The 24,263-nt window shown below is 41.3% G+C and overlaps 1 protein-coding gene and 1 non-coding gene across 4 annotated transcripts in view; one reads left to right on the forward strand and one right to left on the reverse strand.

The window, feature by feature from the left end:
• HPCAL1 (hippocalcin like 1) overlaps window positions 1–24,263 on the forward strand; it is a 1,334,575-nt gene that overhangs the window by 890,235 nt on the left and 420,077 nt on the right. The window lies entirely within an intron of this gene.
• On the reverse strand, window positions 2,924–2,996 carry TRNAR-CCU. Its single transcript has one exon. It is a non-coding gene; the product is annotated as a tRNA-Arg (tRNA).

The raw sequence follows: 24,263 nt of genomic DNA on the forward strand, positions 1-24,263 counted from the left end.
ACAGACTCCCTCTGTCTATAAGGGTCATGGGTTACACCCCAGGAGTGATTTTGTGATTTCCCATCCATCAGGTCAGATTGCGCTTGAAGATGGTCAGGGAAGGGCTCTGTTTCACATGAGTAGCAAATGTATTCCAGAGGAGAGGCAATCTCTGGGAAACTTATCTGTCTCTCCAGGATGATCTGTTCATGTCGGACATCAGGTTTAGATCTTTGGAGTGGGTAACCCTCATGCAGTTAGTTTTGCAAATATGTAACATTTCCATCAGGGCTGGGTCAGAGACTGCCTTTTAAGTTAGACACTGATCACCCCTTAGTAATCAGTATGAAATTGGATACAGTTATAGGGCTTTTAATCAGTCCACATACATGTTGGTTATACCCTGTATTTTTTGGTGAGAAACCTCTTGAGGGTGCTACAACTGTTACAAGTGCCTGGTGAGATGCATGCCAAAGGGTGCATTGTACTCTGTTATTGGTCTGATGAGGACTGAGTACAGTGGTACTGTGACATATTAAATCTGGATGCCATGGCCTTACTTGTAAGCTGAACTACATAGGATTTCGTCACCACCATGGACACATATCTGAGTACTCGAATCTCTCACCACTGGGTGTTATCAGTGTTGTAATTTGCAGGGGTATTTGAGTTCCCAAAGGGTATTATTTTGTACTCCTCATTTAGTTTGAGGCCATGGCTGTGACACCAGTCATTAGTCTGCGTCAGACCTTACTCTCTCTTCTTCATTCACGTCTATCAATTTCTCTCCTCTGTCTCTCTCCCTCTGTAAATATACCATAAACCTGCTTTTCTCTCACTTCATTTTGCAATTCCTGTTTGTATTACACTAACTTAACCTTTAATTCCTCTATAAACTGTCTCAAAATTTGTTTACTATTAAATCATTGTCATATAATTTGTAGTTGCTCTTAACCAATATTTTCATATTATGTATAATTTGGTATGATGATTTAAACTATATTTGTTTTTTTGTATTATTTTTAAAAACTGTAAAATTATTATTTTTAAAATGATTTGTAGTATTTTGGAGCTTTTCTGCCCGGGCCTGTGCTGAAAACGGGCTTCTACCCAGTCCGACTTTCCCAGTATTCAAATATCAATAAATAAATACATTTATAGGTTCATAGGTTGGTACTAGGCTATCTGCCCTAGGGCCTATACAAGCCTAGCCACAACAATTCCCTGGCTATTTCTTCCCACACTATTTACTTCCCTGGACCCCTGTCTAGCAGGGCGACTGACATGATCCCTGGGGTGAATTTCCTTTCTCCCATCCAATCATCAAGGTTCCTTTTGAAGAGGGCCAAAGAGGTGCTCTGCTTGACATGTATGGGCAGTCTATTCCAGAGGCTGGGGAGTCTCTGGGTCTGGAACCTATCCCTCCAGCATGTTTTGTTTATTGTGATGACAAGGTTTAGATCCCTGGAGTGTGTGGCTCTGAGGGATTTGGATTTCTTTAAGTGTAGCATGTCCAACAGCTCTGGGTTTGACATGGCCTTGTATGTTGAGCAGTGATCGCCTCGGAGTAGACAATATGCGACAGAGTATAGCTGGAGTTTTTTAAGGCTGTCAGCATAGGGCATCTGCTTTAGGCCTATGATTCTTTTAGTGAGGTATTTCTGCGGCCTTTCCAGTTGCAGATGTCTTGAGAGGTACATACCAAATGGGGTGTTTTATTCTATAATGGGTCTAATGAGGGTTGAGTACAGTTGGACAATGACCTCTTTTTTTTCTGGATGAAAAGCTCTTGGTGATGAGGTGTGCCACATAGAAGGATTTCCTGACTGTTGTGGCGATGTGGTTATTGAAGGTGAGACCACTGTCCACCTGCATCCCTAAGTCTCATCACACTTTCGGTGTTTAGTGTACTGCCACCTATGTGGTAATTCACAGGTACATGTTTTTCCCAAAGGAGATAACTATACATTTCTTGGCATTGAGCTTGAGCCCATGGCTCTGGCACCAAGCATCTGTTTCTGTAAGGCCCTTTTGTAGAGTATCGACATCATTTGGGGATTCAATAATGGCTTCCAGTTTGCAGTAATCTGCGAACTTTGCTAGCCAGAATCCCTTAGTGTTGGCGTGTACTTCAGAGAAGTAGATGCCAAACAAGAGAGGTCCCAGGACTGAACCCTGAGGTACTCCACTTGTCTGGAGCTGGATTTGGAGTCAGCTACTTTTACAGTGTGGGTTCTGTCAGTACGCCAGTTGGCAACCCATCGAGTGACGTAGGGATTAATGCCCAGCTTAGTAAGTTTATCTATGATTCCAGAGTGGGCGATGGTGTCAAAAGCCTTGGTAAGGTCCAGATAGGCTGTGTGGACTGCCTTACCCTCGTCCATGGCTCTGGAGACTGATTCGAAGAAGTCAGTCAGGTTCAGGAGGCATGATCGGTCCTTCACGAACCCAGACTGGATGGGGTCCAGTGTTTTAAGGTTGCCAGCGTCTTTGTTTATAAGTTCCATGGTAATACATTCCATGGCCTTGCAGATCAGGCTTGTCAGACTGATGGGGCGGTAGTTCCAGGGATCCAAGGTAGATCTCCCCTTGTGAAGTGGGATAACTGTAGCTGTGCTTCACTCAGTGGGCATGAAGCCTGAGTTGAGGGTATGATTAAACATGACACTTAGGTGAGGTGCTAGTTCATTTTGTAGTTTATGTAGTACACAACCTGGGATGTCATCTGGTCCCACTGATGCTGTATTCTTAGCTTTGGAGAGTGCATTTTTTTTACCTGTGTGGCTGTTATTACCGGAATTTGGCAATCTTCCAGTATTGAGATGGGCCATTTAGAGGGTGAAGTTGGCACTGAATCGATCTGCCAGGATATTGGCAATATCCTTGGGATCAGTATATTTAATGCCATTCTGTTGTTGCTCAGAGCAGATCTGAGCTAATATATTACCCCAGATGGGACTCGAACCCACAAACCCTGACTTAGGAGGCCAATGCCTTATCCATTAGGCCACTGGGGCCATATTACAGCTGTATATATTTTTAACCAGCTGCTGCATTCTGTTTAGAGCTAGACATAATAAAGCTCCATTTACTGTTTCAAAAATTGTTCTTGAATACTAGTCTTCACATAAGAGGTTCTCCCGTTCGATTCTCAGCTTGGCTTTGGAGTACCTTCTGTGGAGTCTGCATGTCCTCCCCGCGGTTGGGAAGCGTTCGAAAAACATGCGTGCGTAAATGGGCATGCCTTAGTTGAAGGTTGGGCGTCGAGCTGGCACCTCGGCGTTTCGTAAAAATCTACTGCCAATCATTAGTGGACCGGAGTTCCACTGTGGCAACCCCTTACCGGAAAAAAGCCGAAAAGACAAACAACATAAGAAAACAATTTCACTGAAAGCGGTCACTATTTACATTTGTTATTTTTCTAGTGATATCTGAAATCTGTTGATGCTTGGTTTTTCAGAGCAGTGCATTTTTAAAGACAATACTTGCTTGCGAACAACACACAAAACAGTGTAGTCTGAGGGGTACCAGCAGCTTTTAGAGATTGTTGTAAATAAAGCAATGTCAAACAAAAATAAGAAATAATGAAATCCTAAGTAAACAGTGCAATCCTGGAACAGAGAATGAAATAGTGCTGAAACAAAATCCCCCCCCCATACTCACATGCACTGGAAACAAAAAGTACTATCTGAATGAATGAACACTGGACCCCACCCAGTTTGGGTTCATGAAGGACCGATCTTGCCTCCTATGGTAAATAGTTTTGAGACTGCAAGGTTTAAAATGTGTGTGTGTGTGTGTGTGTGTGTGTGTGTGTGTTTCTGTGCATCACACACACAACTTAATTACTTAGAGAAAATAAGAGAATGTGTTTAAAATATTTTTTTAAATGTATTATAAAATGATTAACACAGGAACAAATCACACTATCTAAATGTCCGAAAGCAATCACAGTGTCATGTGGTACACCTGTTTATGCTAACAAGCAGAAGAGACAAGATTATTTACACACATTTGTATACACATTTATTTAACATTCCTTGATTAAATAAATTCAGGTGGCAGATCAAGTTAGATAGTTACAAAAAGAATGGCTTGAATGATAAGATCATATTTAAGTACTATAAAGATTGCCAAGCTTTAAGGTTATTAGTAGTTGATGCCCTTCTTAGATCACTGTTGCAGTATTCCAAACTGTTGGGTTATCTTGCCAGATAACCTGGATGTCCGGTAAGGATTACAAAAGCAAAACCTTCCATAAAGCCAAATGTTCGACATATGACCAAAGCTTGTGAGTGTAAGGGTATAGTGGAAGTCTGAGTTTGAAATCCTTAGACAATCTTGCCTCCAGTCCCAATGCAGCTTTAGCACCCATCAGTCCATTTTACATACTGTGTATGCTATCATTCGTACCTTCACTTGCTCAGGAAAGTGCCCCATTGTGGAATCTTCCCAGTTTGTTTTGATTTATTGTGATTTAAACTGTTAGATGTCAGCTAAGAGGGAGAAGTGTGATTGTGCTTGGCATATTCCTTATAAGGATCTCCACTCCGTCTTTTTTTTTTTTTTTTTTTTGCCTTGGAGCAGAACACCACTATAAAATACAATGTCTGTCAATTGTTTGTAACAAAAACCCTATGTATGTATCTTTCCCCTCTAAATACCTGTCAGGAGACCCAGTGCCTTAAGCACCTCGCCCAGTCGAAAATGGGAGCTCCTTTGACACCCAACAACCTAATTTGAAAAATAAATTCAAATGGCCTAGGCCTGAGTCAACATCTGCCGAGTTTGACTCTGATATACACACTGAGGCTTTGCAAGTGCCTGTAGTATGTTCAACAACTTCTCAAGCTCCAGTGACCTAGCAAGTGGGCTGTATGGCATCTGACTCTCGTAATTCCGATAAGAATGACCGTACTGATATGGTAGAGGAGGGGAAACCTAGACTTAAAATTTTGGAAGAACCAGAGGACATCCCTCAAATATTAAAAAAATCTCTAGTGGAAAAACTAGGTAATGTACCGAAACTAGTTTTTAGAAGAGGTTCCATCCTGAAAAACTTACTGGAAAGTAAGTGTTTAAGTGCCTCTTATAGACATGCAGGCATGTACACTTGTGGTAAATGTAGGATGTGTAAACTTACCGAAACAGGATGGTCATTTACGATTAATGAGAAGTATAATCTCAACCAGAAGTTAAACTGTGATTCTAAATATGTGGTGTATGTTGCAAAGTGCAAATTCTGTACAGCTTTTTATGTTGGGAAGACAGAATGTAGGTTCCGTGACAGAATTTATGAACAGACTTATCCCATTGATAAAAACAAGCTTGATAACTCATTGGCTAAACACGCTCAGTTAAGTGGAGGCCATAGGTGCAAATTCAAAGCCATTGATCAGATTCATGGTGACAGAGGTGGCCCTATGAATTTACTGTTGGAGGAACGTGAAATTGTTTGGCAGTTAAGACTTAATGCTTTTTGCAACCTGGGTTTAAATGAAGCATGTAATATTACTTGCCTTCTCAAGTAAAAAAGCTTGAATAGATGATACTATCGTAATAATACTGGCACAGGTTTTATGTGTGTATGTATCATTTCTTTATGTATCATTTTTTAACTATAGAATTTACTTTTATAACTTGTATTTACAAATCATATTAGAGAGTCTGGTAATACATTCTAGATTTGATAATCTCATAATTATAACATTTACAGCGTTTATAGAGATGTAAAAGTGACTCTAGTGCTGTTACTTTACAAGTTCTATTGTAGTAACTTTTGTTGATTGGAAGATCTTCATGTGCTTTTACAGCGATCACTACTTAAAATGTTATGAGAATCTTTGTTCGTTTATCTGAAGAAATTATTGTATAACAGTGACGAAAAGCGCTTTATCTTAAATTTATTTTACACTTTTGGGCTTGTGGTTGGGTCGTTTTTGTTTAGTATCCCTCAAATATTAGCTTGGGAAGACATGACTGGGTCTTTGATCAAGGTACATTAGTGATCAGATATGCCACAATTTGTTAAAATGGACAAGAAGAAGAAACAAACAGGAAATGGAAAAAGTTTTTCTTCTTTAGACGTATCTTGAAAAGAATGGATAGAATTCTTTTGGGGCCTGTTTAGAACCATTTTGTTTCAAGCCACCACCCTTCCTTTCTTTCCTTTGCTTCTTCTACCCTCACAAAAGAAAACTTTGAGTCCTGTTCTATTTCAGATGATTATTCCCTGGCCTACTCATTCCAGGTTCATTTCCCAGGGCAAATGGATTCTGATGATGAAGATACTCTAACCCCTGATTCCCCTGTAGAGGAAATCTAATTTGGGGAAACCATAACTGTAATGATACCCCTGCACATGTCCCTTCAGTTTGAGTCTTTTCTAGATGCTTCGGCATCCACTTCTACTGCACCTAACACTTAACCTCCTGCACCTGGGAGACCTCATAGGTTCTATAAGGTACCTGAAGTTCTGAAATTCTTTTATAAAATTCACTTAGACTCATCTGCCTTTTCTGTTTCCACACACAAGCCATTTAAACTTTTACCTGCTGCTAATTTCCTGTCCTCAGACAAAGATAGCAGGGCAATAGATATGGAAATAAGGCATACACCCCTTCCACCCTGGCCTTCAGAGCTGTGAATTACCAAACTCAAGTAATCAAATATTTGTCTAGTCTCACTGATTTGAATAAAGCATTGCCCTCTCTGGACATGTCTGAGGATCTGTGGCTGTTTCCACCATGGCTCAGGCTACTCCTGTAGCAAGCCATAGCATTAAGTGCTTCTTCCAGGACAGCTGCTACTGGATCTGTCAGAAGATATGCATGACTTTATTCCCAGTCATTGCCTGAGGATATAAAAGCTAAATCCCCTGTTAATAGGAATCTGTTATTTGGCTGTGAGGGGGCAACTTTAAATCATTGTAAGAATAAGGTAAAATTATGCAAAATTTCAAACAAATCTTCCTCACTTCTGCCTCAGTTATCAGTGAAACTACTTCACTAAGCCCATCTACATTTCTCTCAGATATCCTAGAGCTGCACAGAAGGGCAGATAAATGCCTAGAAAGAGAATTCAGGACAAACCAGCCAGACACACTAAGTTTAGAAAGACTCCTTTTTCTTGCCTTCTCCAATCCCTCCATCATCTCAACACCTTTCCTAAGGTGCCCTCATTCAGAATGCTTTCTCTGCAGACTCTTCTGCCTTGCATTCTTCCTCTGGCTTTCCTGGTTCCTTTGGACCTCGAACATGCATTTCTGCATTCCCATTCATCCTTACAGGAAATGTAAAAAAAACTCAGCTTGTTCACCACACTTTGGGTTATCTACAGCTCCGAGAATCTTCACAAAGTGTCTTTCATCAACTATTGCCTTTCTGCAGAATTAAAGGAATTGAAATATTCTGATAAACAATGACCTATTAATGCAGGCATCTTCTCAAAAGATTCTTTTACAGCATCTCCACTACACCGTCTTCCTCGTACATAGCCTGGGGTTCATGATAAACTTAGTCCATGTGGAATCCTGTACAAGACCTGGTCTTTCTGGGCTGCAGGCTGGAGAAAAAATAAATAAATAAAAGGTCCAGGCTTCCCTCCCCTCCTATTACTTTCAATCTTTGCTGTCCCTTCAGTCCTGCCTTACAAGAGAAATTCTCAGCGCCCTGGGGGTTCATGGCAACCTCCATACACAGTGCTCCATTTGTAAGACTTTATATGAGAAAGACCCAGTAGCTAAAATCTACCTGGTCTCAGTTTTGCCGCCCTTTGAATACTTCCACTTCTCCCCCTTTTTGAAGAAAAGATTTCAGTGGTGGATATTGCAAACCTCAACATGGGTCTTCCTTTCAGACTTGCATTACTGTCACATGACCTGCACACAGGTGTCTCAGACCTAGCTTGCAGGACATGGGCAGGTTTCCTAAGAGTGCAGGGGCAATAGTCACCAAATGAAAGGACAGAATGCATTGATGATGTGAAAGAAATGTTTGCACTTATTCAGGCCTTGCAGATCTTTTCTGACACAAGGGCTCCAGTCCCCCACATGATTTTTACAGACAGCATTACTGTTGTGGTATATAAATAAAAAGGGAAGGGGGAGCCAAGTCTCATCCACTATGCATACTGGCTCTTCTAGCCTGAGAACACACCATAAAAGCAAATTTCTTGTTCCAAGCGGCTTACAGTCCCTTCCAGGATAATGTCCTGGAAAGTTTTCTAAGTACATCCAGGGAAGACCCTCAAGAATAGTTGCTGAAATGGGAGGTGGTCTTAGACATAGGTGTATCTGAGGAAGGCTTGTAGACTACTTGCCTCCATTCAAAATAGATATCTCTTGCTCTTGCCTCCAGGGTTCCTTGCCCTCAGGGCTTGGAGGATGGATGCCATGGTCTTTCCTTGGGAAGAGAGTTTTCTTTGTCTTCCATATTCTACCTCTAATCCCCAAGATCTTATTGAAGATCCAAAAGAACAAGCCAGAAATATTGCTTGTAGTTTCTTTTTGGCCCAGGCAGTAATGATTCCCCCTTCTGTATCACCTAGCCAGTGGTCACCCACAAGCTTCCCCACAATGCAGACTTGCTCACATGACAACAAGGGCTTTCTACTTCATCCCAACATCATCTCTCTCAGCTTGACAATTTGGATGATCGGATTCTGATCCCTTTCAGACACCAGTTTGCTAAGGATCTGCTACAGGTACTGAAGGTGTTCTATACCATGCCCACCTTATGCAAGTATATTATTAACCCCACCATTGCACTACCACAGCAGCATAACTTCCAGGCTCTAAAAAGTCATCTGCATGTGCAGTATGTGGTCCCTTCCAAACGCGCACACTTATTGATGCTAAACCCTTTGTGGAAAAGCAGTAACCAATAATGGCTGAAGCTGGGTGACTCTCAGTAGTGCTGAAACTGCTTTAGCAGCATTTGCCCACTAGTTTTCTACTGTCTTTTACCATATTTTGTAGTCTGGTGTTGTGCACAGATAAAAAGTTGCTCAGCTTCAGTAGCAGTCTTTTGTAAGAGGTCATCAGCCAGCCATGTAACATAGTTCACATTGTGGAGACAGAAGCTGAAGAGATTAGCCGGCGGTACATTATCATTAGGCTGCCTATGCTGAATAAGATCAATGGCTTTGACTTGTGGATGGCTGCTGGGCATTTGTTTATGGAGGACAGTTACAAGTACATACGCTTCATCACCGTGATTCTCATTTACCTTCATGTGTATACAAGCCAATGTCCAGTTGCTCATCACAGCCTCACTTGGAGGTCATATTCCCATACTTTCATTGTTTGTCTCTTAGTGTGCATTTTATCACAGTCTTCTGACGTGTTCCACAGTGCTGATTATGATTTTTTTTTTGCTTCATGACTGTAGAATAGCACCAGTTGATCCAGTTGTTCAATGTTAGCATAGATGCCAGATGATTGTGTCAACGTACTGGTTTGAGATGTTGCTGAAGACCTTTATTTATCATTGTTTTTTATGACGGTTTATTTGTATTAAATGTGTTAATTTGTGTATGGTGTAAGCATACCTCTGTTTGCTTTGATTTTGGCACTACGTTTTAGGCTTGGTTTTCCTAGATTTATTTGTTTCTACTTATTAAAATGAAATAATGTAAGCCTATACAAATATTCCATATCACTATAGAGGGTGGGTCTAGTATATAAAGGTCTTATGTTGTGAAAAAAAAGTGCTCATCTTTCTGACCCTCTGCTATTATTTTAAATGCCAGTTCTATAAATTGAATACTTGCAGGTAGGGAGGTGTGTCTGTGTGTGGTATTGGAATTGTTACCATAATGTACAGAGACAGTTGTGAAGTTTTATTATTTGATTAAGTTTGAATTGCTATTGTCCAGTAGGACCAGGAATATATATATATATATATATATATATATATACCATGTAAATTATGCATGCAGGGCATAAGTTCCAAAAATACACTAGATACAGAACATAAAATACAGGCTAGTTTAATATACAATAACTAAAATTAGCCTGCTCGGCTTTGCAGTATCAAAATCAAGTTAAAACTACATATATAACAATGAAAAGCCACAATAAGGCTACTCCCTCCACGTGGTAGCTAGCTCCAAGATGGTCCATTTGGTGGGTATTATATATATATATATATATATATATATATATATATATATATATATATATATATATATATCCCCTTTCTTGTAGTTGCTGGTATGCAAACACTACATATGTATCCCAGGTCCTTCCTTAAATAAAAACAATTTTTTAATTCTGTTCAGTTAAAACCGACAAATTGCCTACTTCAAAATACTGGTTCAAACACTAATAACACTTTCCTCGGAGCAAATTTCTTGTTATAGTAACTTGGCTCAATATGATAAGAAATTACTCATTCATTGGAAGTCACTTCCAGCTACCTTTCTTCCTTGAATGCAAACCTCCATTCACTGACAACTATATGCTCCGCTTCCTCAGTAGGTACTTGCAAAGTTCTAAGTCAATAAGTTGCCTGCATGTAAACCACTGGAGCAAGTTGCAAAAAGTTCCTTAATTGGAAGCCAACCTGTAACCTGCATACAGCCTGTGTGTAAAGTGTGTGTGTGTGTGGGGGTCCCAAAGCTCTTGCTTCTTCTAAAGCCAATTCAGGGTCACCGGAATGAATTTCCAAAATCTAAGACCAACTTCAAATTGGCGTGCTGCCTGTGCACTCAAACAAATTCCAGGAAAAATAATTCTTCCTTCCTCTAAAGCCAACTGGAATCAGCAAACTGCCTGTTTGCAAAGTCTCTGGAGCAGGTTCCAAAATATTCCTAGTTCTGAAGCCAACTTCAAATAAGCATGCTGCTTGTGTTCAAAAACGGACTGTGGAACAGGTAAGCGCTTTCGGTTGTAAACCTTCTTCAGATCCTATGTTTATCTGCTTTGCTCTTCCTTTTATACTGTGTGTATTCTAGGTATTGACCAATGAGGTATTGTATTCAAATAAGACTCTCTGCCTTCATTATTCATTGGTTACACTTGCTACTTGTATCCAATCTGTCTTTTTATATACACTGCCAAATCAGTTTAACTTCCTCAGTTCTTGCAAGTATGTTACTGGTTATTCTGTCCTCTTGGGAGGAGTCCATTCTCATATGTTCTTTAGTAGCTAGTTGTATAGCTTTACTGTCATGTTATTCAGTCCTATTTCTTAGTGGTTTTATGATAGAAGTTTATTATCGCCCCCTAAGCCTCCTTTCTTTTAGTACTGGTTTTAAGGGGACTACTGCATTAAGGCCAGGACTTTGACTGGCACGCAAGTTCATAATCCATTCCATTTCTATTTTTTCAGTTCTGTTAAATAAATCTCCACCTCGTGCTGTAACTGAAACATGAGTTAATGTCATAAATTTAAAGCTATGTCCTGGATTATGCTTTATATGCTGATACAAAGCATTAACTTCTATCTTGTTGTTGATGTCTCTTAGATGCCGTAAAATACATTCTTTGAACTTTCTGTTAGTTTTGCCCACATAAAACGACATACATCCTTCACAGCTGGCTATATATATATCACATTCTCTGTATTGCAGTTTCCATTCCCTTTTTAGGAATATACTTTGTGTGATAGGATGTTGGAACACATTAGTCGTATTAATATATTTGCATGCCTTACACTTCCCACATTTGAAAGTTCCTTTTTTCTTTACTACTCTTCCCTGTGTTGTTTCTGTTCTATTGTTACACAGTAAACTTTTCAAGTTCTTCTTGTTTTTATAATACTATACTTTTAATTTTAGGATCCACTGTTAAAACTGGCCAATATTTTTGAATAACTTTATTTGTTTATTATCTGGTGCATAAGTTAATATAAATCTTAAGGACTCTTGGGTTTCATTATTCTTTTGTCCTTTTACGTGTTTGTAATGATAATATGGTTTTCCTTTGCCTCCTCGTAATTCCATCGCTTGTTCAAGTCCATCTGATTCTTCCTATACCCTCTAGTTACTAAGTTATCCACCAAATTGTTAAACTCTTGTTGAAATGTATCCTCCTTGGTACATAGTCTAGAAATGTGTATGACTTTATTTTCAAATATGTTGTTGAAAATATGTGTGGGGTGCATGCTAGTTCTATGCAGCATGTGGTTCTTCCAAGTAGCTTTCCTATGTAGGGCCATCTCTACAGCCCCTTTTTAAAGATAATACTTATATCCAGGAAGTCAGTACTTTCCTAGGAGTATTTGGATTCAAACTTCAAAAAGTCCATTGTAGATGTAAGATATCTTAGAAACTGTTGTTATTGATGGACTTATCCTTTCCATAGTAATAGTATGTCATCCACAAACCGACCATAGAACAGTACTTGCTCTTTCCATATGTTATCTTTACTATTCATCCATTGTAACTCCCACTGTGCTAGTACTATGTTCGCATAGCTATTAGCACAGGGGGTGCCCATGGCAACCTCCCATTTTTGCCAATAGATATTTTTGTCATAAATGAACACATTACTACTTAGTATAATGTCCAAAAGGCCACAGATAACATCAATTTTCATTGCCATGATGTTGGTGCATGAGAACTGCCTTACAGCTTCTATCCCATATTCATTGGGGATGCATGTAAATAGACTATTAACATCTAGGGGTTACCAATAATAAGTTAGTGATGTTATCCAAATTTTTCATAGTTTCTTGTAGTCTCTCCAGAAGGTGTGCCGTGTCCTTCAATACTGTTCTCGATTTGTACATAAGTTTTTTAAGTTCATCCTCCACATATATTGAAAGTGGTTCCGTGATCCATCCTCTGCCAGATACTGTAAGTCTGAGAGGTGGATCCAGTAGAATTTTATGCACTTTTGGTATTCCTTTAATTTCTGGCACTGTAGGGTGGGATACTTCAAAAAACTCACAGTTCTTTATCTAATTCTCTGCACATCAACTTATCATATAAATTATTTTTCACTTTTTTTTATTAGCTCTTGTAACTGAGCCTTGCTAATTCTTCTATATTTGACGTGTCACTCAACATTTCCAGCATTTTTCTGTTGTAATGTTCTTTATCCATAACCACTAGGGCTCCTCCTTTATCTGCGGGCTTAATTATTATTTCTTCATTTTGCTGTAATTCCTTCAGGGCTGTTTTTTCTTTCCTAGTTATAATATGAAACTGTTTGCCTTTATTACTCTGCTTCAATTATGCTATCTCCTCTTCACATAATTTTATAAACATTTCGACTGCCGGTGGATTTATAGGTACAAATGTGCTAGGTTTCTTGTACACAATGCCACTGTTACTATCTTCTTTTATATTCATTCTACCATCAAAAATATATTTTAAAGTAATATTTCTTCCAAAACTTTTAATGTCAGTGATCACCTCGCTCAGTTCAAACTTCAATGAAGGTATAAAACTAAGTCCTTTCTGTAATAAGTAATTTTCTTCTTTAGTCGGCTTATATTTAGAGATGTTAATCACCAATTAATTAACATCATTCTTTAAGTGATGTGGTTCTTCTAAGTCACTTTTCTTTTCTTCCTTTCCCTGCTTAGGGATCTGGGTACTCTGCTTTCTTTGTTCTGTAACAGAAAAGGAAGCTGTTGAAAGATGGGTATATGGATCGTGCCTTTTTTTGGCACCATTCCTATCTCTCCTTTAGGAGCATCCTTTCCTTTCTTCTCTCTTTGTGAGGTATCTTTTCCTTCTGTTGTTGGTGTAGATATAATTTCTAAATCTCCCAGTAATATGCTTCCATTATTCATCCTATTCCTGGCTCCTCCTTCAGCATTGATAGTATCCCTGATGATTGGTGCGTGTATATCTACTTGTACCTGCCGCGTTTTGCCTGCATCAGTCTGTTGCCCTCTTTTCCGAAAATCTTTAGGCTCTTCTATTTTCTGCTGATGTCTTTCTTTCCTGAGCCATTCAAAAAGGTGGCCTGCTGCAAAGTCATCAAAATCCCTCTTAAGTTTACCTATTTTAATCAAGGCAGGTAGCTGGAAGTGACTTCCAATGAATAATTTCTTATCATATTGAGCCAAGTTACTATAACAAGAAATTTGCTCCGAGGAAAGTGTTGTTAGTGTTTGAACCAGTATTTTCAAGTAGGCAATTTGTCGTTTTTAACTTAACAGAATTAAAAAAATTGTTTTTATTTAAGGAAGGACCCTGGGATACATATGTAGTGCTTGCATACCAGCAACTACAAGAAAAGGGATATATAATACCCACCAAATGGACCATCTTGGAGCTAGCTACCACGTGGAGGGAGTAGCCTTATTGTGGCTTTTCATTTTCATATGGTGAAGGCGTACTCCCTAGGCTAGAGCTTGTTTACTTTATCTTTTCATTTACATATATAACAATGTTCAGTTTGCACAGCTCTTCCAAGATAAGACCAAATTATAAGCAAAAGGAAGGAAGTTATGAGGGTGGGCCCAACGAAAATCCAAGGCTGCAGGCCTCTCCCAAGCCCAACTTATGTCTTTAAAACAGGTACTTCCACAAGGTATACTCCACTGGTTATATATCACATGATGCACTTCACACTTTCGGTTCATTTGAAGGAACCTCTATGTGAAAAAGTAACGTAGTAAATGCAGTTTGGGACAAACTAAGTTGTCCCTGTCCCTCGAGTAAGGGGGTAAAGGGGTGTGGGGAGGGTATAGAGGTAGAAAGCAAGGTAAGGATTGTAGTTGGTTAGAATAGTGGGTTTGTGGTGGTGAAAGGGTTAAGGAGAGAGGGAGATGTAAAAGGAAGTGAAGTAGGAGTAGGTGGGACTTCTGACAGTACTAAGGGTTAGGGATTAAAGAAGTAGGCACATTTGGTGTGAGTTGGTGGAGTAATAACTAGCTTGCGTCCAGACGACCTGTAGGGTATCATGGATGAAGGTAGGCCTTGGATGGTGGGGAGAGAAGGGGTTAGGTTGTCTGGGTCAGTCCCCCCTTTGGTGTTTTCTAGAGGTTAATTTAAGGGGGGCTGGAGTCTAGGAATATAGTTTGAGCTTACTGGTAGGAAAGGGTGATAGAGTACTGTGTGTGTGGGTGTGTGTATACGTGGGTGAATGGTTGGGGGGGTGGTCAAAAAAAATATATATATATATATATATATATATATATATATATATATATATATAGATAGATAGATATAATGAAGTGGATGAGAGTAGTGCTAGGCTTACCTGTGTGTTAAGGTTTTCTTTACTCCCTGTCATCAGCGGGTCTCCGGGGGATTCGTCGGGCGTTTTTTTGTTGGGGCCATGCGGTCAAGTGACATCCGTGGGGGGAGGCTGAGCCTGTTGTTAGCTCCGTCGGGTAGTAGGCCATCGGTGCCATGCGGTCTGGGTAAATAAAAAAAAAAAAGAGAGGAAGGTGTTCTCCCGGTGGTCGTGGTAGGCGAAGGGGGGTCCATCGGTGTAATCCCGTCCCATTTAAGTTGGGGGGTAGTGGTGGATCACTCCTCATGCTCCCTGGTGGGTTTGTGGGCTGGTTGTGTTAGTTTCTGGGGAAAATGGTTCTCCCGGTTGTCATGGTCAGCGGTAGCGTTGGGGTATAGTGGCAGATCATCTCCTCGGAGGCCCATCGTTGCGTCCGGCTTCATCTGCGTTGGTGGTAGTGGCAGGTTTTCTGTTCGAGCTCCCTGGGGCGTTTGTGGGTGTCAGTCTGTCTTCTCAGGTTTCTCTTCAAGATGGCGTCACGGTCGTTAGGGTGTCCCTCCGTCCTGGGATTCGGTGGTGGAATATCTTCTCCCTGGTGGGTTCGTGGGCTGCTGTGTCCATATACACTATCCTGGTGGTTGTGGCAGGTGTTTGGGGGTCCATCATGCTTCATCCTCATCGGTGGTAGTGGCAGATTGCTATTCATGCTCCTCGGTGGGTTCGTGGAAGTCAGTCCGTCTTCTTCGTTCCTTCCGGCTTCAGGATGGCGTTGAGGTCGATCGGGTGTCCCCCCATCCCGGATTTCGGTGGTGGTGAAATATCTTCTCCGTACTCCCTGGTGGTTTAGTTGGTTGCTTCTGCCATTCTTTCGGCAGTTAGGTCCGAGCGCTGGTTTGCAGATGCGCACTGCGTTGCTTAGTCATTACCACTATGGAGGATCGTGCTGGGAGGGAAGGTAAGTCTTTTAGGCTTGTTTGTGTGAATGGTGATGGGATTGGGTGGCTGGTAGATAACGATATAGTTAGAGGGACAAAATTAATTATTTATACACATGAGGGATATTAAAAGGGGATATGCTAGGGTTCGGAAGGGGTGCTAATGGTAGGAGGTGTGGCTGACAGGGTGGTTGAAAGGTGAAGTGTGGGCAAGCAGGGGTAAGTTAAGGTGCAGGGGCAAGGCAATAGGGGTTGGGGGGGAGTAGGGCAGTCGGGCTTATAGAATAGTTTTAATGTTTCGTTTCTCTTTTACAGATGGCCAAATTACCAGAGCTAAGGCAGAGGTGGCAAGCAATTGTGGCCCAAGCGGAGGAGCTGTTCCAGGAGGCAGCAACATTGGAGGTGGTACATGAACAGACCCCAGGTCAGAAGAGGTGACGCACAGCGGTGAGAACCCCAGCCAGGGGGAAAAAGCAACAGGCTTCACAGCAGGTGATAGCAGTGGAGACACCGGTTCCCAGCACATCGCAAGACGAAGGTGCAGGTAATGGTTTTATTACAGCAGCATTGTCGGGGGAGCTAGGGGTTGAGGATTGTGGGGTGGGGAGGGATGACGACTTGTCAGTTGGGGATCTCGGGAGCGGTGTGCAAGGGATAGAGGAGGCGCAGAGGCAGCTAGCACAGGGTGCCAGGTACCTGGTTAGAGATGCAACGGGGGGGGGGCGGTGGGTTCCAGGGACAGTTCCGTCTTGAGCTCCGAGGTAGGCTCTGATTTTATGCTGCAGCCTGGGGACTGGTTGGCTACCCAATCTTTGGGGCAGGGGACAGGAGCAGTTTTTCTGACTCCACACATTCCGGGTTCGGTTAAGGAAAAAATTTGGAAAGGGGAGTATGTGTATTTGTTTGAGCTGATCGATGCGGAAGGGGTCCAACGGCTAGTGGAAGCAGTCTCCTCTAATAGTAAGGACTTGTTAGCGGCCTTAGCAGCATTGGGAAGGCAGAGGGGGGTAGGTAAGCTTCGCCCTAGGACATGGGATAATTGGGTGGTTGACTTTATTTTATGGCAGTGCAGCTGGAGAAGGACAGGTCTTTGGCCCTGCTGCTAGGCTATTTCCTTACCATTCTTGAGGTGCAGCGGTTAAGGCCGGGTAATGCGTGGCTTGGTATGATCAGCGTTTCCACAAACAGAAGGCTGTGGACCAGTCACTTTGTTGGGAGGTGTGTCATCCAGATCTATGGCTGGCTACGATGATGGATAGTTACGGGGACTTTAACAGAAGGTTGAGTGGGTTGGAAACAGGGGGTGTGTGTTGGTCATTTAATAGTGGCCTCTGTTCATGGGTGGGGAGCAAATTTGCCCATGTTTGTTCGAGGTGTGGAGGGGGTCATTCGGCTACTGGCTGTGGTCGGCAGGATTTGTCTTGGAACTCTAATGTTATGGGTCATGAGGGTGGATTTGGTGGGCAAGGCTTTCGGCCGGCCTGGGGGAGGGGTAATTTTCATGGGTCCCGGGGATTTGGACTCGGGTTTTTTAGAGGCAATGGGGGGGGGGGGGTGCCATTCCCTATTAAGGTGGAGGTTCTTCGGAGTATGCTTCATCGGTTTCCTGGCTTGGCCATCAAAGAAGAGATAATACAGGGTTTTCAAGGGGGGTTTCCTATTAAGTCCACCGTGGGAAGGAGTGGGGGAGGTTGCAAAAATTTATGATTTCTTTAAGGTAAAGAGGACAACTTGGCAGCTTTACTGGAGAAAGGAGGGTAGGGCGGGGCGGTTATTGGGTCCTTTTGACAGTCCGCCTTTTAGTGCTTACAGAGTGTTGCCTTTGGGGTTGGTGCCAAAGAAGTGAGAAGGGGAATTCAGAGTGATACATCATTTGTCTTATCCGGAAGGGAATTCAGTAAATGATTTTATTGCACAAGAGGAGGTTAGGGTGCATTACGCTTCCTTAGATGATGCAGTGAAAGTGATTAGGGAATTTAGGGACTCATGCTTGGTTAAGGTCGACATTGAGTCGGCCTTTCGATAGTTGCCTATTAGGAATGAGGATTGGCCACTATTGGGGATGCGGGTAGGAGATAAGTACTACTTTGATAAAGCTATGCCTATGGGTTGTTCAGTGGCATGTGCGACTTTCGAGAAGTTCAGTACAGTATTGCATTGGATTTGGCAGCAGAAAGTGGGAACTCAAAAGGCAGTGCATTATTTAGATGATTTTTTGTTGGTGGGCGAAGGAAGGGTAGGAGCACAGGAGGGTTTGCGGGAGTTTACGATTATGTGTGAGGAGTTAGGGGTACCATTGGCTCAGCATAAGATGGGGGGGTCCGGCAAGGGCATTAGAATTTCTGGGATTAATAGTTGATGCGGAGCGGGGACTGTTTTGTTTACCAAAGAATAAAATAGAGAGGCTTAAGTCGGTGATGCATTCGGTGTTGGGTAAGTATAAGATTCGGATTCGTTCAGCTATGGAGTTGCTTGGGCTTTTGAATTTTGCCTGTCGAGCGGTACACCCAGGGTGAGCTTTTTGCAGGTCACTGGCATATTTGCTGAAAGGGAGTAAGAGCAAACACCATTGGGTTAGGATAACCCAACTGGTGCAGGAGGACTTGGGGTTGTGGAATGGGTTTTTGCAACAATTTAATGGGATATATTTTTGGCAGTCAGACTGGGTGGGGCAGGTGTAACTTCAGTTGTCTACAGACGCAGCTGGGGGTGCTGGCATGGGAGCCTATTTCAGGGGTCGGTGGTTTGCGGCTGAATGGCCTCGGGATTGGGAAGGAGGTATGGAAGTGGAATGTGGCCTTTCTGGAATTGATGCCTATATGGGCAGCTTCGGTGGTGTGGAAGGAGCAATTGAGGGGCAAACGTGTAGTAGTTTTTCACTCTGACAATATGGCTGTAGTGAGGGTATTGCAAAAGAAGACCGCTAAGTCGGGCTTGTTATTGTTGGTATTACGTAAATTGGTTTTGCAGAGCCTTTTAATACATTTTTCTTTTACAGGAGTGCATGTGCCTGGCGTAAGGAATGAGATTGCTGATAGCTTGTCCGGATTTCAGTTTCGCAGGTTTCGAGGGTTGGTTCCATGGGCGGAGGAGGTGCCAGAAATCCTGCCAGAGGAGATGTGGAATCTTGGTTCGATGTAGCCAAGCAGTTGGTACGGCATTCCTGGGCCCCTTCTACAAGGAAGGTGTATGTTAGGGCTCTTTCTGATTTTAATCAGTTTATTTTGCAGCTGCCAGAGGAGGAAGCAGTATGGTTGAAAGAATTACTACTGCGATATGTAGCTAGTGCTTGGGGGTTAGGCAAGGCTTTGCAGACTGTTAAGGTGGATTTGGCTGCGGTTAGCATTTTTGCTACGGTAGCAGGATTTCACCAAGTCTTGACATTAGGGTGTATGTTGAGGGGTTGGGGGAGAATGGTGGTGGAACGTAAGGATATTCGATGGCCGCTTAAGAGGGTTATATTGAAAGTTTTGTTGAAAGGGTTAGGTTTGTTGCAAAAGGGGTCTATGGATTATTTTATGTGGGGTACGTTATGTACATGGTTATATTTTGGCGCTTTTCGCATTTCGGAGTTGTTAGGCTCATTATGTTGGAATAATGTTATAGGGAAGGGTGAGGTTACTATTGCATTAAGGAGTAAGACAGATCAGTTGGGTAGGTGACGTGTGGGGGTGCTTAAAACTGACAAGAATCTTTACATCTGTCCAGTAATGTGGGCAAAAGAATTTGAGGAGGAGGAAGGGGAGTGTGGATCAGTTAATTTTTTGTTCAGTGGATGGGAAGGTGGTGTCGAGTAGTAGATTCATACTTTTGGTGAGGAAGGTTTTACATTGTATGGGGATTTCCGGTGGAGAGGTTTGCACCTCACTTGTTCAGGATAGGTAGTGCTTCAGATTTTGCTAGAAAGGGTAGTTCTATTGAATTGAATTAAAGAGTGGGGAGGTGTAGTTCTATTGAATTGATTAAAAGAGTGGGGAGGTGGTCTTCAAATGCATTTTTGTCTTATATTAGATAAGTTGTAGTCTGATTACTAATTTTTCTTCTTTTCTTTTAGGGAAGCACATCATCATCTTGGGGCATTCGTTCATCCACTGGGCAAAGAAACGTGCTTTAGTTAGGGATGATGATGTAAATTTGGGTTTAGCACATTTAGGGTAGTCAGTCTCCTGGCATGGTGTTAGGGGGCTTAGGTGGGACGGGTTGTTACATGAATTTGAGAGGGCTAAACTGAAGGTGGGTTGTCCTTGTATACTAGTCATTCACTTAGGGGGCAATGACTTGGACATTGTTTCTAAAAAAAACAATTGGTGGACATTATGCTGCGAGATTTGGCGAGATTACAAGAATTGTACCTGGGTATGGAAATTGTGTGGACAGAGTTGGTTCCGTGTTTGTGTTGGAGGGCTGCATATAGTTATAAGGCGATTGAAAGGGTCAGAAGGTGTGCTAGTCAAAGGCTGGCCAGGCAATTAAGGATTTTGGGAATGCATGCTATTGACCATAGAGATTTTGGGGATGGAGAGGAGTCTTGGTATCAAACTGATGGAGTACACCTTAATGACTTGGGACTGGATCTTTTTAATTTGCATCTGAAACTCTTTTTAGAGGATATGTTTGCGGCTAAGGTTTAGGAGGGGGAACAGCCTGGGATCAGGCTGGTGGCGGAGAAGAGGGACAGGATTGTTCTCTTCTGTTCCCCCTCTAAAGAAGGTGGTTATTAGTTTATGATTTGGTATGGTAGTGAGGTGAGTAGGTATGCTTCCTCTTTATGTATGTGAGTAGGTACGCTGCCCCGGTGGAGAAGTTATCAGGGTGAGTTGGTACGCTGCCTTGAGGTAAAGTTCATCCAGGGTGAGTGGTGACGCTGCCCGGAGGTCATCATTGCTGAGGAAGATAATTAATGTTGTTTTTTTGTGTATATAGTTCATTGTATAATACAGTTTAATAAAAGGTTGTCAAATGTCTTTGTGTGTGGTGTGGTTATTTAAAGAGGGGACTGGACAAATTCAGTTTGGGACAAGCTAATTTGTCCCGGTCCCTCAAGTAAGTGGGTAAAGGGGTGTGGGGGAGGGTATAGAGGTAGAAAGTAAGGTAAGGATTGTAGTTGGTTAGGATAGTGGGTTTGTGGTGTTGAAAGGGTGAAGGAAAGAGGGAGATGTAAAAGGAAGTGAGGTAGGAGTAGGCGGGACTTCTGACAGTACTAAGGGTTAAGGATTAAAGGAAGTAGACACATTTGGCGTGAGTTGGTGGCCCTCCCACCCTCCTCATTTATATGTGGATGGAAGATGTGGGCAATTTGAGGCGGAGAAGAGGGACAGGATTGTCCTCTTCTGTTCCCCCTCTAAAGAAGGTGGTTATTGGTTTATGGTTTGGTATGGTGGTGAGGTGAGTAGGTACGCTGCCTCTTTATGTGGGTGAGTAGGTACACTGCCCTGGTGGAGAAGGTATCAGGGTTAGTTGGTACGCTGCCTTGAGGTAAAGTTCGACCAGGGTGAGTGGTGACGCTGCTCAGAGATCATCGTTGCTGCGGAAGATAATGTTGTTTTTTTTTTTGTGTATATAGTCCATTGTATAATACAGTTTAATAAAAGGTCATCAGATGTCTTTGTGTGTGGTGTGGTTATTTAAAAGGGGGGCAGGTCAAGTTACTACTTTGTTTACTCTGTAGTAATTAGTAATTCACAAAAAACACACACTGCACCAAATGATTAATTTCAGGTAGTCATCCAATAGAGGCTGTCCAATTCAAAAATCCACAAGTCTCAGCTGTTCGCTTCAACAGTTTATTAAAAAAACACACAGCACAAAAGATATCGGATTAAGCGCTTTCATCTCTTATCCAGAGACTTCATCAGAATCAAATACCTACAAGGCAAGTTCATTTAAATAATCAATCTATTGCACAAGCATCCACTTCATTGGTTAAGTATACAATTGATAAATTGTGCATTCACAATTAAAGTGCAAAAGCTCTGCTTGTAAAACATGTCACATCCTTTCTATGCATTGATGCCATTACTTAAATGTACTTCCTCAAACTAAAAACAAAAAACATATATTGCTCATTATTATTAATAGTACAAATGAATAAATATATACTATTATGTTGTAAATATATATTATTAAAAAATATGTATATAAATATACTGCTAATATATTATAAAATCAGAAAAAATAAGAAATATGTACAATATGTATGTGTGCTGTCCTAAAATCATTCATTACATAAAATATGTATAAAATACCTACTAGACCATAATATCATCTACATGAAATACATCTTATATTATTTTATTAAATATTAATGTATAGTTGTTATAATTTGGTCATGTAGATGATCATGTAGATGGTCTAGTAGGTGTTTTATATATATTTTATGTAATTAATGATTTTAGGACAGCACACACACATATTACTCTGTAGTAATTGTCAGTTAAGACCTTGAGATATAGCTGATTTCTGTGAGAATATTCTCTCACTGCATACTGCAGTATACACACCGAGAACAAATTTAAAGGCATGGATTCATTTTGCTTAAGTAAAGTCACAAGAGAGTTATTTAAATTGTGGCACGTTTTATTTTTACTTGCTGTATCCTATAGTCTGTCTGCTTCCTAGTTATGTTTCTTATTTACAGTGTATGCTGCTTTTTCAGAGCATGTCTGAACCAGCATAAACTACATGATTGTTTTCCCTAAACCATCCAGTCTGATTTTTTTTCCAACTTTCAAGTGTGTGTATATGTATATAATGTATGTGTATAATATATGTATGCACCACACAACACACCCATGCACCTATACACCAAAGGGTGAAAAAGTCACAGAGACAAACCAGTCAGTAAAAGCTGCAAGAAAAGCCCAACCAAGTTGGTCTTCCCTGTGTAATACCTTAAACTGCCTGTAGTGACGTTCCATGGAATATATGTAAATTAACGATCTTTAAGAACATACCAACATTTCAGCTACATAGCTTCTGAATGCTCATGACTTGAACTTAAAGCCAAGCCTCATGTCCATAAACTGTAAGGTACTTGCAAAATAACTCAAATTATCCTTTTCATACTTTTTCTGTGTTGAATATGGAGATAGGGTGGCTAAAGCCAGGGTACATTTTTTTTTGGCTAGGCTTATATAGGCCCTAGGGCCCATAGCCTAGTTACCTACCTATGAACCTAAATAGTGTCCTTGAATTAATTGTGAATTTCCTGGCTTAGGTTTATCTTAAAAACTTTAAATATTTGTACTGCTGACTTGTGCAGGCATGATTTTAACTTCTTATGTAGGTACAATAACAAAGTGTTTATGATTATCTGGACCAAACTGACGAGGTTGTTCATGGAGTGGAGTTGAACTTTGCTGATGATGCAGCTTAATTCTGCTGCATGACAGGTGGCCATGTTCATAGGTAACCAGTAGATATGAAGTGCAGGAGACCACTGAGGAGCCAAGCCCGAATTCCCAGTTGCCCCAACGCACTGTCTGTTTAAATAACTATGCTGAAGCTCACATAGTAGGCAGATGAGGGCTGATTGAATCAAATTTGTCCCACAGGAAGTTACTCATTAACAGGTTATAGGCTCAACTGCAGTAGTGTAGCGGTTAATGTTGTTGACTCACAGCAAGAGGTTCTCTAGTTTGATTTTCGACTGGGATGCCTTCTGTGTGGAGTCTGCACATCCTTCCTCCATTCGCATGAGTTTCCTCTGGGTACTCCAGATTCTGCCCACATTCCAAATCCATATGTCTGGACCATTTCTCCCAGAGCCTCCACTGAAAATAGGCTCTGTCCTAGTCGGACTTTCCCAGTGAAAAATGTTAAATAAATATTATTGATAGTCTTCAGCCAGTCTGCTTATGTAATGGTTGGAGTTTCACTTTTAACATAAAATATTTATTTTCTGGCACTGAGCTTTGTGCATATCTTATAAAGGATGTGGCACTGTATATATGTGTACGTATATTTCATTTTACTGCACCCGTAGGCATTCACACTAAGCATGCAGATAGATGTTCATTGCCAACAGTGGGCAGGAAATTAAAGACAGCATAATAAAGAAAAAATTCCAAAATGACTGCCTGTATACATTAACAAGACAAAGGCATTACAGTGACCAAATGGACTGCTATGCTGAGTAATTAATATTGCACTCTACCCAATTATCTGTGATGAGGCTTAGCTAATTAGCTATTTGTCTCTGCTAACATTAC

This window comes from Protopterus annectens, chromosome 1.part1, assembly GCF_019279795.1.
Source record: "Protopterus annectens isolate FY-2018-M chromosome 1.part1, PAN1.0, whole genome shotgun sequence".
Lineage (NCBI taxonomy): Eukaryota > Metazoa > Chordata > Ceratodontiformes > Protopteridae > Protopterus > Protopterus annectens.